Consider the following 16,593-nt stretch of genomic DNA (forward strand, 5'->3'; position numbering starts at 1 on the left):
TTTCCCAAGATGAATTCAACCGGATCCGGGACAGACTCCGAGAGCAAGAGGGAGAAATTCGGGGCTTGAAGGATCGCGGAGCCCGACTCCCTGCCCTAGCACTACAACCAAGTTCTCCGGAGAAGCCTCCAAGGTTCATGTTTTCCGTCGCCAGTGCATGGCGTACCTAGAAGCCCGCCACACCGAGTTTCCCCAAGAAGATGTCAAGGTGGCGTGGATTTACAGTCTCCTAGATGGACCTGCGGCCACATGGGCGACGGCGCTGTACGATGTGGGTTCCACGCACTTAAACACCGCACAGCAATTCCTGGCCCATCTTCGAAATACCTGGGGAATCGAGGATGACGAAGAGGCGGCCGGCCACAAACTCCGACGCCTCTTCCAAGGGGACAGACCACTGTCCCGGTACATAGCCGAGTTCCGGGTGTTGGCTCAAAACACCGGCTGGAACGATATAGCCCTCAGAGGACAATTTCGTGAGGGCCTCAACCATGAGATGCAGGAAGAAATCTCCAAGGTGGATCCCCCTGGGACTCTTGAAAGACTCATCGCCCATTGTTTACGGGCTGAAGTCCTGCTCGCCAACAAGAAACAGTGGCTCCGGGGCCAGAGTGGAAGAGCCAGGGTGAAACCCCCCTCTTCTACCAGTGTCCAGCCTCGCCCAGTATGGAGACCCCCACAGCCAGCCACTAACCCCATGGGAAGCGAGGAGGAGCCGATGCAATTGGGCAATGTGCGCCCCAGGCTGGATGTTGCAGAAAAGGCCCGCCGCCAATGCTTGAATCTATGCTGGTACTGTGGGAATGGGGGCCACTTCGCCAGGGAGTGTCCAGCAAAGAAGAAGCCCCCCGCCCGTCTGGCGGCGGCGTCCTCCGCGGAAGCGGAGACTGCCGAGGCGGCTGGAACAAAGCCGGCGGGGGAAGCCAGCGACCAGGTGTAGAAGGGCTCGCCAACCCGGTCAAAAACTCCACTCAAGAGCCGCAAACGGGGGTCCTATTTCTCCTGGTGGTCACGCTGTGGTCAGTAAAAAAGGGACCCATCATGATCCATGCCATGATAGACTCAGGGGCAACAAACAACTTCATCGATAGAGACTATGCTAACTCCCTGGGACTACAATATCATGATTTCAAGAACGCCCGGGTGGTGCAAGCCATTGACGGCCGACCTCTGAAGACAGGTCCAGTAAGCCAATGGACCGAGCCCACCAGAATGTGGATAAGAGAGCACATGGAAGAAATCTCCTTCTATGTTACTGAGGTTCCTCATTTCCCTGTGATCTTGGGTATCCCGTGGTTGACACTCCATGACCCAAACATCTCCTGGTCCAACAGGGAACTGCAGTTCGCCTCAAACTATTGCCAAAATCATTGTCTAGTAGCCAAGGTCTGCCATGCCACAGACACAGAACCCATCATCACTCTGCCCAAGAAATATTCGGATTTTTGGGATGTTTTCAAAGAAAAGGAAGCCGAGAAACTACCCCCACATAGACCCTACGACTGTGCCATTGATCTGGTGAAGGGGGCCCCAATTCCGCGGGCACACCTCTACTCCCTGACTGAACCAGAGCAGGAAGCTCTCAGGGAGTTTATAGAGACAAACCTCCGCAAGGGGTTTATCAGACCCTCTCAATCCCCAGCCGCTTCCCCGGTGATGTTTGTGAAAAAGAAGTCAGGGGACCTACGCTTGGTCGTGGACTATCGAGCACTGAACAACATCACGAAGCAGAACTGCTGCCCATTGCCACTGATCTCGGACCTACTGGACCGACTCCGGGGGGCCAAGGTTTACACCAAGCTGGATCTTCGCGGGGCTTACAATCTGGTTCGCATTAGAGAAGGGGATGAATGGAAAACCGCTTTCCAGACCAAATTCGGATTATACGAAACATTAGTCATGAATTTCGGATTATCTGGAGCCCCCGCAACATTCCAGCATTTTGTCAATTATATTTTCCAAGACTATCTAGATCATTTCTTGATTATATACTTGGACGACTTTTTGGTGTTCTCAAAATCACAAACAGAGCACGATCAGCACGTCAGAATGGTGCTACAACGATTGCGGGATCATGGACTATACGTCAAGTTAGAAAAATGCGCCTTTGATTTGCAAGAAGTAGACTTCCTGGGATACCGCGTCTCGCCACTAGGGCTATCCATGGACCCGGCAAAAGTTTCGGCCGTGTTGGAATGGCGGACGCCAACTAACAAAAAGGAAGTGCAGCGCTTCTTGGGGTTTGCAAACTACTACCGCAAATTCATCCCAGATTTCGCTTGCTGGTCTGACCCAATCACCAGCTGCATCCGAGGAAAACAGCCTTTCCGCTGGACAGAACAAGCTGAAAAAGGCTTCCAGCAGCTAAAGCGACTATTCACGACCCAGCCAATTCTACAGCACCCTGATCCTAAAACCCCTTTTGTTGTTCAGGCGGATGCCTCCGATGTGGCAGTAGGGGCTGTGCTGATGCAACCAGTGGGAGAACATCTCCATCCATGTGCCTATTACTCACGACAACTAACAGCTCCGGAAAGAAACTACACCATTTGGGAGAAGAAGCTCTTAGCCATAAAGACAGCCTTTGAAAATTGGAGACATTGGTTAGAGGGGGCCAAATTCCCCATTGAAGTTCATACAGACCATCGGAATCTGGAGCACCTAAGGACTGCACGGAAGCTAAACCAAAGGCAACAACGCTGGGCTTTGTTCTTTGAACGTTTTGACTTCCGGATCCACTATGTGACTCCTGCTCAGACCAAGCTAGCAGATGCCCTATCACGGAAACCAGAGTATGCAGCAGGGCGCAGAGATACCTCAGAATCTCGATTGCTGCAACCCGAGAACTTTGCCACGCTCACAGTGGGAAATACCAAATCCACTTCAATTGAGCCAGCTCCTCCTAACCCAAAATCCCCAACCACAGATTCCCTTCTCACTCAGGAGATTAGGGCCAGTCAACAGACAGATGCCTGGGCCCAAGAACAGATCCGCCAAGGACTACGTTTCCCATTCTCACTTAAGAACGGACTATTATGCTACAGAAATCATGTTTACATCGCTCCAGGCCCCGACAGAGAAAAGGCACTTCATTTGTGCCATGACAGCAAGCCTGCCGGACATTTTGGGCTATTTAAAACCATGCACTTGATCTTGCGAGATTTCTGGTGGCCCAAGATTCGCAAGGATGTAGAAAATTATGTCAACACCTGCCCTGTATGCCAGCGTTCCAAGACGTGAAGGGAGAAACCGCCAGGGCTACTGCATCCCCTTCCCACACCTTCTCGCCCATGGGAGATAACTTCCGCGGATTTGATCACTGATCTACCACCATCCCGTGGATTCACCACGATTCTAGTAGTGGTGGACCTTTTCACCAAGATGGCCCATTTCATCCCCTGCAATGGCCTTCCCACGGCCAAAGAGACCGCAGACTTATTCCTTCAGCATGTATTCCGACTACATGGACTGCCCAAGAGTTTGGTCACTGACCGTGGATCTCAATTCACCTCTCGTTTTTGGAAAGCCCTGCAAAAACTATTGGACATAGATTCCCGTTTATCCTCAGCTCACCATCCTCAAACGGATGGACAAACTGAGCGCACCAATGCCACTTTGGAACAATATCTTCGCTGTTACGTAAACTACCAACAGGACAATTGGGCTTCCCTATTACCTCTTTCAGAGTTTGCATACAACAATGGTTTCCAGAATTCGACTAAAGAAGCCCCGTTTTTTGCAAACTACGGTTTTCATCCCCGTTTCTTCCCTTCTATCGTGGAGACCTCAGAAGTCCCTGCAGCAGAAGATTGGCTACAGGAACTCACAGCGGTGCAAGAACTCTTGCACCAGCAACTTGATCAAGCCAAGGAGGACTACAAACGTCACGCTGACAGCCATCGCCAGCCTGGCCCCGAGATCAAGGTAGGAGATGGGGTTTGGTTGTCCACTCGCTTTTTGCCCTCCCACCGTCCCTGCCGGAAGTTAGATGCCCGTTTCATTGGTCCCTACCCAGTGGTGGCGCAACTTAACCCCGTGACTTTCAAACTCCAACTTCCGCGCTCCATGCGCATTCATCCGGTGTTCCATCGTTCCCTGCTCCTTCCGGCGGATGGTGTACACCCCGACGTGAGTCGACCGCCCCCCGCCCCTGTTTTAGTGGACGGAGAGGAGGAATTCGAGGTTCAGGACATTTTGGATTCTCGCTTTCACCGCCGCCGCCTTCAGTATCTCATTGACTGGATGGGTTTTGGCCCAGAAGAACACTCCTGGGAAGATGCTTCCACAGTCCATGCCCCCGACTTAGTCCGCCGCTTCCACCAGGCCTACCCTTCCAAGCCGCGGCCCCGCGACTCTCGGGGAGGGGCCATGAATGAGGGGGGCCTTGGGAGAGGGGATAGTGTGATGCCTCATGGGCCTTGTAGTCCTGTTCCTAGTGCCATCGTGGCAGATGAAGACGAAAACATGGGGTTTTCGCCGGTTCAACAAGAGCCGGAGTCTTTTCACCTGCCGGATGTTGATGTTTGTACCCAAGAATTCAGTAAAACAGACCTTGGACATTCCTCGCCTCCGTTCCCTAGGAGAGAGTCCTATGGTGCTGACAGAGGAGTGAGGGAACAGAATCGCAGGAGTTTACGGATTGTAGCCAAACAACAGGCTGATTAGACCTGCTTCCCTTGGGAAATTCTAAGGAGTCTTGCATCTGGACAAAGTTGGGTTTCGCTTCCCGTTCTCTAGAGGAAGAGGTTGTTGGCGGGAAAACGAGACCCCAATATAGGTGCCTGACGCGGGAGAATCTTTGCGGAGTCAACAGAGCAGCTTCAGGAGTGAGATCGTGTGTGGACTTCGTAACCCCAGTTCCTTGTTTCCCGGATCAAGAATTCAAGTACTGCCTTGCCTTGCTTTTAACCACGGATCTTGTTCCAAGAATCACTGTTTGCCTTGTTCCTAGTCACGGACCTTGTTAAAGAACCAAGAATATATCCAGCCTTGTTGTCAAGCTACCTTGGACTCCTAAGACTCTGGCATTTCCCCACACTATTGCTTGGCAATAGTGTGTGTTTCGGTATTGGAATTAAACTTTGAACTCTAATATCATTTATTGGACTTTATTTGACCTCATTTGAAAGGTCTGCTTCTGAACTATATTCTTCACTTGTTTTTATTACTTTTATACATTTCCTTAATAAAGATATTAGATAGAGATTGGCCTCCGTGTATGGTTCTTGGTGCCCTGCTGCCTGGGGTCTGACAAGAGTATCTTGCATCTTCAATGCAGTGTGGACAGCTAGATTGGCCCCTACTTCCTTCTGGTGACATGGGAGCCCCTGCTGATGGGTAAGAGCTCATATGAAGCTTTATGGCCATCTGGGAATGGTGATAGTGACATGGAAAATGAGATGATAGTCCAGTGAATCTGATGTGGCGTCAACCTGGCTGGAACAAGTAGACTCCAACTGCCCACCACAGCTGATTTGGGAGGGTGTATGTGGCCATCTTTAGGGCTAGTCAAAAACATTTTTACTCCAGATCAACAGTTGTTATGGGCCTTTGTTGTACTTCATTACTGGGGAAAAGAACTAATTACAAGTAGCTTCTCATTTTTTTAGTAGCGGCTTTCACATTGTACCTAAATATTAACTCTGAGACATAAATGATGAAGTAAAATAAAGCATTTAACAAAATTTAACATTTTGCAGAGAAATGTTCTGTGAGGCCTTCCAACTGTGGCATTCAGCTAAGAGGGCATTCTAGCTTTTATTCTCAACTGAAAGCAGAGAATACTGAGGACCCCATGCCTTGGCCTCAACCAGCTGTTTATTTTCTAATCTGAAAGACACTAAATTTCCTCGTTCTAGAGAAGAGGCTGACCTAGGCTGATCCTGTGCAGTATCTATGCCCCACACAATTGTTGGTGCCCGACAGATGCCCACCATCCAGTTGTTGATATTCCAATCACTACTTAAGTAATGTGACCTAATTCATTTTTAAACAACTCAAGCTCAGCTAAATTTCACAATGTCCAAAGGTTTGATTAGGAAAAAAATGACTGCTACAATTTTTCAAAATATGCTTATAATTGACATGGACCAAATATTCCTACTTGGCCCTGAAATGAACACAAATAGCAAATCTATCCCACTCTTGCAGCCATGAAGTGCAATGACAGAGAAGTGATTCTGTTTGGAGAGTGGTGTGATGAAAATTAGAATAAGATGCTCTGTTCTGATTACATTGGGGAAGGAAAGAAAAAAAAGAAATAAATAAATTTTAAAGAGTATATTTTGATATTTCTGTAAGTTCAACTGAACTGTTCTAACATTAAATCTTCACTACTATTTGATAAACTGCTTGTGAGTGATAACTGACTATTCAGTTATCTAGTATTCACTTCATTACATAAATATGGAATAATTCTAAACTAATGTAATAAAAGGAGTTCTGGGGAAAATCAAGATACACCCACCAATTAGTGTTGAAAGAGGAAATGATAGGTTCCTCTCTGCCACGGACATATCAATACCTACTGGTGAAATATAGCCCCATCTTAAACTTGCACTACTTCTTTTATTCTACCCCCAATTATCAAACTAGCTCAGAGGAATAACAATATTGTTCTGGATTTTTTACCTGCTTGAAAAGAAGGAAAATCTTTCATATTTTTAATGGTTTTGAAGAAACATCAAATTGCTCAGCTTTGTCCTAATGTAAAATGATGCTGGGCCATGGTTAATGTGCATATGGAACTCCTCTTTCTCTTTCTCCTTCTTCCTTTTCATAAAGCATGATAGAAGCTTTTTTAGTTCAATCACACTGTAGGGCTTTAGTCTTCGAGGCTGTCCTCCCTACTTAGCTTGAAATGTTGTGGTATTCTTGATCAAAGGGAACTGTGAAAACATCTCCAACATTTTGCTAGTATTACGGAAGCTCTTTTAATTAGCTTCCAAATTAATTGGATGGTTCATCCAAGCAGGAGTTTCCAAATTCAACACAAAATTTATTTGCCTGGAGAATTCAGTGGCAGCTTCATCTGACTTCAAGTTCCAATTTCACAGTGGTCTCTCTGAGCAGAAAGCTGAGCGTTCAATCTGAACTTTAAAAACAAACACTTTTTATATACAAAATATATTTTCAGAACTTCAGCAGTATAATTTGCATAGGGGACTTGTGGTTTTATTTTTGCTAAAGAGACAAAGTGAAAACATTGAAGTGGGGAAACTTTTACTACCATTTAGTTAAAACCTGATTCTTGTTCTTTTAATTGTGTGGAAAAGGAAATCTCAGCAAGTGTTAATTGCTCCCTGATTGAGAGTGACATTCCAGCTGAAATTCCTTCTTCTACACAACAATCACAGTTACAGAAGACCTTCACATTCCTTACTCTGGCAACCCTACATACTGTTCAAGAAATATGAATTTGTTATATACCATGATTTTATGGATGTCTTCTAATAAGTCCTGTTAGGATTTATAACCTAGTTAGTGAATTGCAGGCTAAGGGCCCTTCTACACAGGCATATATATGACTCAGAACCGGCATGAAAAATGCAGGTTCCAAGCTGCACTGAGGCCACACAAGAGTTCCTAAGTTGCCTCAGAGGTGGGACACTTGCACCACAATGCAGTCATGTTGAAACAAAAGAGAAAGTGATACCGGTTTGAGTACTGCTGGGCAGGGGCAGGATTCCATACACCTAGCATTCTAATCCCGCCCCCAAAGAAAGAAAACAGCATTTACTTTGAGCTCCATGCTTTTTACTTCCTTCTTTGTCCTCCCCTCCTGCTCCTGCTCCTGCTCCTCCTTCTTCATACCCCCAAAGGGGACTAATAGGACAAAGTATCTTATATTCCATCTCCTTGGGTTGGTTGCCTGATACCTAATGTCTAATACCACATTAAATTGGACATGCACCCTTAGTAGGATTTATTTTTCTTTTATCCAACTCAAAGGATCCTTAAAATACAATCCTATGCATATTTACCTTAGATAAATGCCACTGAACTCAATAATAATACACTTTATTAATATTCTGCTTTATCTCCCCGGAGGGACTCAGAGATTACAGATTACAGTATACACATATAAGGCAAACATTCAATGCCTTTTTACACAGTGAACAACAATGATATGCAATACACAGACAAAGGTAAAGGCCTCCTTTCATCCCCAGCGTCTGGAGGCGATGCTCAACTCTGGCAATGGGGAGGATCTCTTGTTCCATTTTTCCATGCCGAGGAGCCTGTTGTCTGTAGATATCTCTGATCCTGTTTATTTATTTATTTCCAACATTTATATCCCGCCCTTCTCACTCGAAGGGACTCAGGGCGGTGTACAAAATTGGCAACAATTTGATGCCAACACATAATTAAAACAGCAATGAAAATCCAATTAAAACAATATAAAAATATAAAACATATGATTAAAATCCATTCATCCAAAATCCTCGTGCTGTTGCCAGCATGTCTGCATGGGGCGCTCTTTAACCTTCTCGCCAAGGAAGTACCTATCGATCTACTCGCATTGCATGCTTTTGAACTGCTAGGTTGGCAAAAGCTAGGGCTAACAGCAGGATCTCACCCTGACTTGCAACTTTGAACTGCCAACCCTCCAGTCAACAGATTTCCTGTAGCTAGCAGCTTAACCTGCTGCACTACCGCAAGGAGTTTTAGGCCTGAGTAGGCATCTTTAGGATTTTTTTTGTGTCAGGAGAGATTTGAGAAATTGCAGAAGTGACTTATAGTATCTTTAGGATTGCATTTCATCAACTTACATATGTGAACTGAAACTAGCAACTTTTCTGGTATTAAAGGTGGAAAATAAAGATTGTGTACAGGACATAAAAAATATTGCAGTGTATAAGAGACTAACAAAACAAGAAGCAAGGAAGATCATTTTGTAAGATTTTTATTGACTTTCTCTTGTAGGAGTAGGTCTGTCCATATAATATTATGTTAATACAGTTTATCTAACCACTGGATTTAGGACAGGGATGGAGATTGTTGGACCCAGAGAACTGCATGCTATGTTGCTGTAAAGAAAAGTCTTGGAGGCTTAATTAAGCCCAACTCTGCCCCAGACTTGACCTTTCTCAATTTCTGGTGCTCACCACCCTCCAAACACATGGCTGCATCTCTGGTTTCCAGACAGGCCCATTTTTTCCCAAATGTCCTAATGCTTTAATATGCATGCCTCTTGGTATCAGAATAGTGTGTAAACAGTCTAGACAAAGTTTGCATATTGCTTCCTTTGTGTTTTAATATGCTCCCTGTATCTGTAATTCAACGGTATGTTAAATGAGTTATGCATGATTTTATAAGTTAACCTGCCCATTGTTTAGCAGGGGGATCATTATACATGTGTGGATAATCATATTCCAAATACCCACACATTAGATTAGGAGGAACTGTAAATATATGAAACTTTTTATTTTATTAGACAGATGTTTTCAAAGAATGAGAAGCCCAATAGTATATCTATGATAGGAGTACTTTAAGTCATTTTACTTAAGCTTTCACACTGGTATTGTATTTCAGTCAGTTTCAGTTTCAGTCAGCAGTTTGTGGTTAGGTCTTTGTTATTACTATGATATGGCTATTTTGTGTTGGTACTACCAGGGCTGTACATTTCATCGTGATTGTACCAAATTTATGTATCAAAATGCTCTTTCATTCTTTCAAGCTTTCATGTAAAATTCATTCTACTTAGGATTTAAAAGTCTCTATTCTGTTCTCAGCTGTCTCATTGTTTGTCTACATCTTGTGTTGTCCCCATCATCATCATCATTATTATTATTATTGCCTGATTTCTCGTACCATCTGAATGTAGCACTAAGAATTCAACAAATAATGTTCCAATTTTTTGAAAAGAAGGAGGGAGGTGATCACTTTACTTGCAAATGATGCTATAATAAATAATGAGATTCATTCAGTTAAATCCTTCTTTAGAACCTGCAGAGTAAAATGGGACTATTTTAATAGCCTGATATAAAGGGGCAATTTTGTCTGCAAAATGTTGATTTGATTACCATACATTTCCCATAGGCATCAGAGCAGAATCTATTCGGAAACATTCTTCACAACCATCACTGTGTGAAATATGTTTGAGCACAAGCAGTTGAATACTGAAGTAATAGATACAGAGAGGGAAAACCCTGTAGATATAACTAAGGCTTGATCTACACTGCCCTATATCCCAGATTATCTGATAATCTCAGATTATCTGGCATTATAGACTCATATAATTTAGTTCAAATCAGATAATCTGGAATCAGATTCTGGAATATGGGGCAGTGTAAATCCAGCCTGAGTTTATCACACTTCCATGTTTAACTTGAAAGGCAGCCCTACTGTGATCTGTAGTAAGTGTGCTTAGATCTGCAGCCTTAGGCTTTCCACTCATGCATAAGATTTAGAGATGTGCATGAAATTTTTTCCTTTGTTTCCTTCATGCTGTCGTTTCATGTTGATCGATTGCCTACACGAAATGACAGAGGAACATCAGGAAGAACTTCCTCACTGTGAGGGCTGTTCAACAGTGGAACTCTCTCCCTCAGACTGTGGTGGAGGCTCCTTCTTTGGAGGCTTTTAAGCAAAGGCTGGATGGCCATCTGTCGGGGGTGCTTTGAATGCGATTTCCTGCTTCTTAGCGGGGGGTTGGACTAGATGGCCGATGAGGTCTCTTCGAACTCTACTATTCTATGATTCTATGATTCTAGGACATTTTCGTACGAAACAATAGGCGACACAATAATGAAAGCTGCACAGTCATCGTGCTGGCTTTCATTTTTTGCCATATGGCCTCCATGGCTGCAATTCACTTCCTCATGCATCAGAGAAGGAGGCGGGGAGGTGATCCTTGGCCTATCGGAGGTTAAGGAATCACTGAAGTGGGCTGGGCAGGGAGAGCAGGAAGTGTATATAAGGGGAGGACTGCACCCAAAAGAGCCATTTGCTGCCATTGCTGGGGTGTGGGCTGGTTGAGTTTCTCTGCTGTGCTGTCTCCACTTGGGCTGGGCTTGCCTTGGCTTCCTTGGCTGGTGGGCAGCTTGCCTTCTTTATGCCTTCTTGCCTCTGGTGAAGGCACTAAGTTGGGACTACTGGGGGATTTGGGTTTTTTTTGGGGGGGGGGGGGTGGACTGGCTGGTGGACGGCTGCTGCTTGCCTCATTTTAGAAAGTTTTCCTTTCATTGGGCTATTTCTTTCCATCCTTTACCTTCTCCGCTTGTCTGCCTGCTTGCCTGCCTCTGCCTTGGTCCTCCCTTTGTTCCCTTGGGTGTTTTATTTTTATTTAACACTAGCTTGGGGAGCCGGCAGTGCCCGGGTCATTTGAGAATGGTATTATTTGTCTTTCAATGTTATGTATTCTGTTTGGAGTGGGTGAACTACAATTCCCAGAATCGTGGCTCAATCCTCCCCAAACCCTGCCAGTATGAAAAGTTGGCCATTTTGGGGCCTGTGTACCAAGTGTGGTCCAGATCTGTCATTGGCTGGTCATCGCCTGGCTGCAGTACTCTCTGGATGGGGATGAATGAATACAACTTCCAGAGTCCCGGGACAATTTGTCAAACATTTGTCGGTATCCACAGCAGGCAATGTTCAGTCTGTGTGCCAAGTTTGGTTCAGATCCATCATTGGCTGGGTTCAGTGGTCTTTGGATGCAGGTGAACTACAACTCCCAAAATAAAGGCCCATTCCCAAAAACACCTGCAGTATGTTCAGTTGGTCATGAAAATTCTCTGTGCAAAGTGTGGTCCTGGTCCATTGTCGGTGGGGGGTCACTGTTTCTGTGGATGCAGGTGAACTATAACTCCCTTTTTCCCAAACTTGTCCAATATGTTGTATTGGTTATGGGGGCTCTGTGTGCCAAGTTTGGTCCTGGTCCATCATCGGTGTGGTTCGGAGTGCTCATTCATTGCAGGTGAACTATAAATTCCAGTACCTACGACTTCCAAATGTCCAGGCCAATTGCCCTCCAAACACCCCAGTGTTGAAATCTGGGCATATCACGTATGCATGGCAAGTTTGGTCGAGACCCATCATTGTTTGGGTTCACAGTGTTCTGGGTGTAGGTGAACTATAACTCCTCTAAATTCCCCAATAGGAGTCACAGTGCTCTGATTTGGTGCGGGGTGAAGTACAACTTCCACCATGTGGCGTCAATCCCCCAAACTCCTCCAGTAAATGTAGTTGCAGCTCAGTTCTGCTCTGTTTGTTATGCAGACAGATTTGAAAGGAAAGGGTAGTAGGCGGGTTCATGCAAACTCCACAGAAATGGAGAATCCTGGGATGCCTGCCTGTGGTGCAAGGGCAGTAGGCCGGGTCATGCAAATTTCACAGCAATGGAGAACCCTGGGGTGCCTGCCTGTGGTGGAATGAAAAGCAAAATCTAGGATGAAATGATCCCCAAATGAAAGCATTCCTTGGCTGGTGGGCCGTAGTGCTTGGGGAGGACATTGGCAGGGTTTGGCCTACATGTTCATAGTGCTCGCTGTAACCGGAATGTCAGTGCAAAGGAGTGACTTGCTGGTTTCTCAGGAGTGGGAAGTGTAGCCTGTTTGTGGAGGCCAGAGGCTGTCTGAGCGGACACCCATGCCACATACACACATAAGGGTTTTCACTTTTATTATGGATTTAGATTTAGATTAGATTTCTGAAAGCAAATACTTTTTTGTATTTTGTATTTGTTTTATTGTAATCCCCCTCAAGTGCACTGCTCTCTGCTTCACCTTACTGGGGACTGGGGAACAAACAGTTCTGCCTGCCTGGCTGGCTGCAGAGAGAGCTACTTTATTGTTTTTCGTTTGCGAGATGAAAATTTGTGTCGTATAGGCGGCCCATTTTCATTAGCAGGACAAAAATACGAAAATGAAATGACACGAATGAAACTACACAAAACGAACGGCAATTCCATATAGAAGCACAACACTAATAAGATTCTTTTTATAGCACTCAGTCATACAGCAGGAATTTTAACTATGCTAAAGGCCCCAGGTTAAATCCCTGGCAATCCTTCTTCACAATACTTGTCTAGATGTCTCTGATGAAGTATGAGGCAACTTCTTGTAGCTAATTGTAATCCTTTAATACTTACTCCAGAGATAGTATGCTTCATATGGGAATTGATGTGGTTGGAGAACATTGATGCTTCTTAGCTGAAAACTTCCTAATACTTCTGCCTTAAACAGAGTACAGTGGAACCCTGACTTAAGAGCATCCCAACTTAAGAGCATTTACATACAAGCAGTATTTTGAGTTAAGAGTTACTACCAGAGGGAGCACTAGCTCCAGAGGGAGTGCTAGTGTTAAAGTACAGGGCTTTAGGGCTTCGAGAGAGCAGCCTCCATGCCTTATCTGCTTTGGGAGATTGCTGTCCGCTTTGCTCTTGTCCACTCTGAGGAACTTTGAGTTAGTTAATTTTGTGTGGGTTTTATTCCTGATATGTTTAGTTTCATGAAGAGTGAGAGGAAGAGGGGGCAAGAGAGGGAGGGAGGTTGGAATGACTACAGTAGGAAGATGTTTCTGCCTTGTCATTTTGTACTTTGTGCTTCCTTGCCACAACTTTTATGCTTCTACCTTTTTAATAGTTGATCTTTATTTTTTATTGTTTCTTGTGAATGTGCAGGTTTTGCCTTGCTGTTACACTGGCCAATACATGTTTTGCTGCCTCAAATGTGCTTCTCTGCCAGAACTTTGTTCTTTTACCATTTAAAAGTAGATCTTTATTTTTATTGCTTCATGTGAATGTGCATTTATAAATTATTTGTTATTTATAAAGTACATTTTCTTATTTCAAAACACGTAATGAAAATGGAATGGGGATTGGGGGGCTGGAATGGATTATTAGTGTTTCAATGCATTTCAATGACAAACATTGTTTTGAGATAAGAGAAATTTGAGTTAAGAGCCCACCACAGAACAAATTAAACTCTTAAGTCAAGGTATCACTGTATATTGTTTTTTTTCAAGTGCTTATTTTTGCATTTTTCCTTTTTAAAGGATACATGGGATGTGTTCCCATCCCTAATGTGCAGATGATGGCTCTCTGTGGAGATGATTTTTTTACTGTTATGTTGCAGAATTTGAAGACAGTTCTACAATAGTATTGTCCCAGGAAATCCATTCTTGGCTATCTTCAAAGGAAGTATTTTGCAACAGTGTAGAAACCTTCAAAGTCACATTGCCACTTGCAAGGCATGACACTGCAAACTTTAAAGGCAGCCATTCCCAGTGCAGCACTTCTTACTTTAAAAGAAGGCTTTGAACTTGCAATCTGCTATATGAATAGAAAACCCCTAGTGACAAGAAGCTTTTTCAGCGATGGCTGGCAAACTTTAAGAATGAAATAGAGGCTCAAAGGTCATAGGAGGATAATTGGTATCCCATTTAAACCCTATGATTTAGACCTGGCTTTTACTGGCATGGGGCAAACTCATTTTCTTTCATTTTAGACCAGCTTAGATCTTACAGACTCAAGTCTCCCATTTCATACTCAGATTGGGTTCATATAACTTTTTATTTAAAAACAGAAAACTGGGTGCAGAGATGGAGGAATGCAATTTCAAAAAGTTAAATCTCAGCATGATGCAAGTATTCAAGGAAAGTAAGATTTTGAAACTGGTTAATCAAATTTGAATTTTCAGCTGAAGCCATATTCAAGTTTGAAAAGCTTTATAAAGGAACAGCAGTATGTTATATGACAGCTTCATCCTTCTTTCTGTACTTGGTTGCAGTGAATAAGCCATACTATGAGCTTATTCCTGTATGAAGTTCCACCAACCTGCAGGAGAAGTACATTTGCACATCAGTAAAATATTATACATTTTTTATGCAATCATACTCTTAATCGCATCAAGATCACGTTTGGTCTTGATGTACACATTTGCATTTGTAACAAAAAGGAAGAAAAGGATGTGAATGAATTCAAGAAATTCACATTTTCAAAAAACTTGATATACTTTAACTGTGGAATTAATTTTGAAATGTCCTTCTTAAATCAGGAACAATGAAAAGCTGGTCAGTATATCCAGAGGAACAAAAAGAAATGAAATGAAGGACTCCTTTTTATTTGTAGTCCTAAGATACTACAGTTTGATGACTATTTGTTTTGGCACAGTGCTGCCAGAAAGGAATTTATAATTAAAAGCATTAACCCTATATGAATGGAATGAGTTAGAATAAGCTTGTCAGAAAACCAACATTTTGCAGTTGCAGTTTGCAGGCCTATCATAGAATCATAGAATCATAGAATAGTAGAGTTGGAAGAGACCACATGGGCCATCCAGTCCAACCCCCTGCTAAGAAGCAGGAAATCGCATTCAAAGCACCCCCGACAGATGGCCATCCAGCCTCTGCTTAAAAGCCTCCAAAGAAGGAGCCTCCACCACGGCCCCGGGGAGAGAGTTCCACTGCCGAAATAGCTCTCACAGTGAGGAAGTTCTTCCTGATGTTCAGGTGGAATCTCCTTTCCTGTAGTTTGAAGCCATTGTTCCGTGTCCTAGTCTGCAGGGCAGCAGAAAACAAGCTTGCTCCCTCCTCCCTATGACTTCCCTTCACGTATTTGTACATGGCTATCATGTCTCCTCTCAGCCTTCTCTTCTGCAGGCTAAACATGCCCAGCTCTTTAAGCCGCTCCTCATAGGGCTTGTTCTCCAGACCCTTAATCATTTTAGTCGCCCTCCTCTGGACGCTTTCCAGCTTGTCAACATCTCCCTTCATCTGCGGTGCCCAAAATTGGACACAGTATTCCAGGTGTGGTCTGACCAAGGCAGAATAGAGAGGGAGCATAACTTCCCTGGATCTAGACGCTATTCCCCTATTGATGCAGGCCAGAATCCCATTGGCTTTTTTAGCAGCCGCATCACATTGTTGGCTCATGTTTAACTTGTTGTCCACAAGGACTCCAAGGTCTTTTTCGCACACACTGCTGTCAAGCCAGGCGTCCCCCATTCTGTATCTTTGATTTCCATTTTTTCTGCCGAAGTGAAGTATCTTGCATTTGTCCCTGTTGAACTTCATTTTGTTAGTTTTGGCCCATCTCTCTAGTCTGTCAAGATCGTTTTGAATTCTGTTCCTGTCTTCTGGAGTGTTAGCTATCCCTCCCAGTTTTGTGTCGTCTGCAAACTTGATGATCGTGCCTTCTAACCCTTCGTCTAAGTCGTTAATAAAGATGTTGAACAGAACCGGGCCCAGGACAGAGCCCTGCGGCACTCCACTTGTCACTTCTTTCCATGATGAAGACGACGTATTGGTGCACCCTTTGGGTTCGTTCGCTTAGCCAATTACAGATCCACCTAACCGTAGTTTTGTCTAGCCCACATTTTACTAGTTTGTTTGCCAGAAGGTCGTGGGGGACTTTGTCGAAGGCCTTACTGAAATCCAGGTACGCTACATCCACAGCATTCCCTGTATCGACCCAACTCGTAACTCGCCTGCAAAAGTTTAGTCTTGCTTCTCCACCATTCAAAGAAAAAATCATCATGGGTATTTCTATAAGTTGGAAGAGGATTTGGAAATTCAAAAATTCCAGCCAATGTAACAATTGTAATGGTGTGTCTTTTGGTGAATTCTTGCATATCTTTCCTGCATGTGCTTATT

The sequence above is a fragment of the Anolis carolinensis genome, chromosome 2, assembly GCF_035594765.1.
Source record: "Anolis carolinensis isolate JA03-04 chromosome 2, rAnoCar3.1.pri, whole genome shotgun sequence".
Taxonomy (NCBI): Eukaryota; Metazoa; Chordata; class Lepidosauria; order Squamata; family Dactyloidae; genus Anolis; species Anolis carolinensis.